The sequence below is a fragment of the Mesoplodon mirus genome, assembly GCF_964341445.2.
Source record: "Mesoplodon mirus genome assembly, chromosome: 10".
In the NCBI taxonomy this organism is placed as follows: domain Eukaryota; kingdom Metazoa; phylum Chordata; class Mammalia; order Artiodactyla; family Ziphiidae; genus Mesoplodon; species Mesoplodon mirus.
Genome location: NC_138986.1, coordinates 2,447,549 through 2,452,808, shown reverse-complemented (window position 1 = coordinate 2,452,808; position 5,260 = coordinate 2,447,549).

Sequence of the window (5,260 nt, the reverse complement as noted above, 5' to 3'; positions counted from 1 at the left end):
CCCCCAGCCCGGGACCAGCCCACAGCCTTGGACTCGCCCAGGGCGCCCCGACGCCACGCCCCTGGGCGACGGACGCGCGCCCGGCTGGCGAACACGCCACGTGAGGCCCCGACGCCACGCCCCTTTTGGTGGACATGGCACGGTAAAGTGCCCTCCTGCTTGTTACTCACCCACATAGTACACACCACTGTTTGAAATGAAATATGTGTGTGATTATTCCATTCACTTCTGTCTTTCCCTGTAGACTGCAAGTCAACACTCATATCTAGTTTACTCACCACCGAGTCCTCACTGCCTGGCACCATGGATGGCAAGTAGTAGGTGCTCAATAAAATAGCGCCTGCGGAAGGAATGCATGAGCTCCTCCGTGGTCTTATGCAGCGTTGTGCCTTTCTTGCCTTCCCCGTTTCTCCAACTGCTTGCCTCTTTCAGACTCCTTTAACCACTTCCTCTAAACAACCTAGGCACCCCCCACAGTTTTGTCCTCTTGCCTCCCTTTTCTTTTAGGCTAAAAATATCCATTTCTTAAAACAAAATCACTTCCCATAATCCTAGTTCTCCCTTGAACCATGGTCCATCTGTGTAAATCTCTCCTCCGCGGGGAGGGCTTTCCTGACCACAGTCAAATAAAAACAGAACCTGACTTAGAAAAGGTTTTATCCTCGAGGATACTGCAGGGCGAGGGGACTCTAGCAACAGGAGAAAGCTCTGACTTAAAGATCTGCAAGCTTCTCAAGGGTTAGGCAAAAAGGGGTTCCTTTACAGAGAGGGGTAAACACAGCTAGAAAGAACCGGGGGTGGGAGATGGGCTGGGAGTGTGGCTTCCTAGGAGAGGATGTCAGGAGGGGCTCCTGCTGGCTCTGGGTGAGGCTGGGCCAAAGGTCTAGGCCTGGAGGAAGGAGAGAAGCTGAACAAAAGGTTGGTTACTGAGTGTAATGTTCCGAATGACCACTGGGGACTGAAGTGAGGTGAGGAATGGGAATTCGGAGGGTCCGTGTCTGGCCTTGTCCCAGGTAAACTGGGGCATCTTGCAGTCGTATCTGAGTCCTTGCAGTGAGCTGTTTTCTGGAACACAAAGGGCAGGGGGACTTTTTAACCTTTGCTGTGGTTCAGGATCACAGGCTCAAGTAAAATTCAGCATTGTCACCACTGGCTACTTCCCACTGCATCACCTTGTTTATTTTCAGCAAGGCTCTCTTCATCGCCTTTGGGTTTCCTGTTATCTCTGTGTTCATCCTCTCCACCCCTTCCTCACCACACCCCCCGGGGTGCATTGACCGTGAAGCTGATGAGGGTTCAGCTCAGGCCCCTCACTGGCATGGGCCTCCAAGGCCCTGTCCTCCATTTTGTGTTCATGGGTTTTTGTTCCGGTTCTCAGTGAGGGACCTCCAAATTGTACAAGTTTTCAACCCCCGAACCTGGATGTGGACCTGGGATGTCATCTTGTTCAATGCTGTCCACCTAGCTAGATCCTAAACAGAGCAGAGGGAGAGTTCAATAAATGTACAAGAAAGAAGGTATAGCACAGGGAACTGTATTCAATATCCCATGATAAAGCATAATGGAAAACAATATGAAGAAAGAATGTATGTATATGTATGGCTGAGTCACTGCTGTGCAGTGGAAATTGATGCAACCTTGTCAATCAACTAGACTTCAATACAAAATAATATGTAAAAAAAAAAAAAAAAAAAGAAGAAGAAGAAGAAGGTGGGAGGGGCAGCTGGGGTCCAGGCCAAACTGGGGCTCTGGAAGCTGGCGAGCTGTCACAGGGACAGGTGGAGATGGCTGATGGCTGTAGCCTCAGGAGGTTGGGAGGAACCTGAGTGGTAAGGTTACGGGCTCCCACAGTGCAGCGTAGAAGACTACAAATCATGCTGTTTAGGTGATGGAGTTAGCTTGTGAAGAAGCATGTCCACAGGAGGCAGGGGACAAGATGGCAACAGCCATTTCCATGACCAGATCGGCCTTAAACCGGTGCTGATGCCTCAGACTCTCAGGAACCTTTATTACTCAACTTCTTATTGATTTAACTCCCTTTGCTTTCCTGTTCCCAACTCAGGAAACACTGCAGGTTATACTGCAACAGCAAGCACCTCCCAAATCTCAGGGCTTCACTAACTACACCAACAAAGGTCAATCTTTGCCCGTGTTCCATGCTGATGGTGGGTCAGGTTATTTTCACTCTGGGACCCAGGCTGAAGGAACAGCCGGAGCTGGTACCTGCCTTTCCAATGACCCAGTGGTGGCAGAACCACACCCGGGCTCTGATCCCTCAGCACCTGACATCTGGTCTTCTATTCAAATTCTTTTGGCCAGAGCATGTCACATGGCTAAGCCTGGTGACAGCGAGGAAGGAAGTGTACACCTCCCACAGAGATGGGCATTGTAGTCACAGAGCAAATGTTGAGAGCGTACGGGGAACGTCAGCCAATAGCTGGGAAAAGTAACATGGTCCACCGTCAATGAGGAGGTGGGAAGAAGGCCTTGAAAAGCCAAGTGGGCAAGCGGAGTGGGGGAGGTGGGCGCAGGTTGCGGGTGTGCCCGTGCTTCCCCCCACCCCAGAGACGCCCAGTGAGCGGAGTAACAGGAACCACGGAGCAGCACAGATTTGGCTGAAAAGCCCCGGGTGGGCGCGCAGCACCCGCTGGTGGGGGACTTGTCACATGCGAACTGATGAACACGAGCGCCCAGTTGCAGAGCAGGCACCTGTGCCGAACGTCAGTGCGCTCCGCGATGGATGTCTGCATTGGCTCTCGGGGAACAGAGCCCGGAGCTGGGGGCCGCGTGACCCACAGGAGCCACAGGAGGGGCTTGCCAGCTGGGGGGTCCCACTCACCTTTACTGGCGTCGTCCAGTCTTGCCGCCCCGTCCAGGCCAGGGGAGGCTCAGGTGAACGTGGGCTCTGGGTCAGGTGTCTCCAGCGGTTGGGAACGGGCCTGTCTGAGGGTGAGTTCAGACTCTCCACTTATGACCTGTGTGACCTTGGTAAGCTAACTGGCTTCGAGAAGCCTCGGCTTCCTCGTTTGTAAAATAGGAAAGCAACGCGCTCTGACGACCTGTCATGATGGTCAAAAAAGTGTCATTAGTGGCTTAGTGCGAGCCCACTGCGCCTGGCACGTATTAGGAGCCCAGTGCTGCTTTGTTTCTTATGACAGAGCCTGTGGACCCTCACCTGGGAGGGAAGGACCTCAAGGGGCTCCTGGGGGTCTCGGCGATTCTTCCTTAGCCCTGAGCTTGGTGACGGTGGGTGTTGGTTTTAGACCTTCTGTATTAAAAGCCATAACAGGAGAGAATGTTTCCAGTCTCTGTGGCATCTTTTTAGGTTCTGGAGCTTTAAGTAGCTTTGTCACACTTTGGGGACTCTTTCCTTAAAAACTCCTTTGCATTCTAAATTATTTATATATTGAGAAAGTTAGGACACTTTCTGGGTGTTTTCCCTCCGATCTTTCTCCGACTCTCATAGGACCAATATGTGTGGCCTTGCCATGCCAGCCTGGCTACCGAGGTAGCTATTTTGTGGAGCTGCTTTATTCTGAGCTGTGGTTATGACAAAACAGGAACAAGAAAGGAACAGGAAAAGATCAGCCAAGTGTTGTTCATGGTGTCGTTTTTCTTGAAGATTCACTTTAATAGTTGGAACTGTAGGGAAGAAACGTTTTGGAAGTGAGAATAAGACTAAATCAAGCCAAACAGCATAATATTCTAAATGTGAAATAAAGGAATGTATCACTTCCTGAAAAAAGAAAGAAAAAGATGAGCTCACTCACACACACATATGCACCTGTGCACACATCCCACACACATTCCTACGTGGATATTAGAAGAGACTGTTTACTTGGATGTTTTTAAAAATTACTTATCTTAAAAAAAACTAAGCAGAGGAGGAGGGAGGGGGGATTAGAGGAAGGCTGTCAAAAGGGACAAACTTCCAGTTATAAGATAAATAAGTACTAGGGATATCATGTACAGGATGATAAATGTAATGAACACTGCTGTACATTATGTATGAAAGTTGTTAAGAGAGTAGTCCTAAGAGTTCTCATCACAAGAAAGAAATTTTTTTTTCTATTTCTTTAATTTTGTGTCTATATGGATGATGGATGTTCACCAAACTTATTGTGGTCATCATTTCAGGATGTACAAAAGTCAAATCACTATTCTGTATGCCTAAACTGTATTCAGCACTGTGTGTCAATTATATCTCAATAAAACTGGAAGAAAACCAAAAATTAAGCACACTTAGACTTCTGAGATTTTACGACATGACTGAGCTGTTTTCCCTTAGATAAGCACTTCTGCCTTACAAATAATAGTTGAATATTCATTAACAGTTAATGTAGTGGATATTCTATTAATATTTAGTCTTGGTCAATAGTGTTTAGTAGCTGATATAAATACGTATAACTAATGCTCAGACATACTGGAAAGAGCTCTGAAGTCAGCCATCGAGTGGCCTTAAAGCTACTGTGTGACCTTGAACAGGTGCAGCTGAGGCTTCCAGCTGTGCCCATGCATGCCCGGGAGAGGGCCTGGCATCCTGCATTCATTGCACCGGCCCTGCCCCCCTACAAAGACCTCCTCTGAGTGAGATGGGTAGTGGGAGCCCATAGGCATTATATATAGGAGGCTGCTGTGCAGAAAAAAGCCTGTGCAAGCTTGTGCTTGCTGTGAATATGTCCCAAATAATTATCCCTTATGTACAAGCACTGACAAGTCAATTTCAAAGGAAAAAAATCCCAGCTCATTCAAATGGGATTCCTCTTTCCCCCAAAGGAATGAGAAGCGTGGGCCTCCTGCTGGCCTTGCAGCGCAGCTCTGGCTTCTTGGTCGCGCCCACTTCCAACCTTCTTGGGGCCCCTGTCCTTGTCGCCACCAGCACTGTCCATCCTTCCAAGTCCCCTCCCGGATCCGCTGCCTCGTGGAATGCCTTTGCAGAACTGTCCCCATTCTTCTCCCATCTTCAAGCATTTAAAACGGACGGACAAACCGAACCTCATCCCAGTGTCGTGTCATTTTCCAAAGTAGCCACAGCATTTTTGCCAGCCCAGAGACTCTTCCAGAACTTTGTCCTGCTCCGTGGAGTTACGGAGGCCCCTGCTTCAGTGACCCTGGGTGGGATTGCTGACCCTTCGCCTGGGAGAATGTAGCGGAGGGGACGCTGTGTGGCTTCTGAGGTCTAACAGCCTCCCTGGGCTCTCTCTCCTGGGATGCTCCCCGGAGCAAGCCTGCCAGGCGCTGAAGCACAGACTCAGGCAGA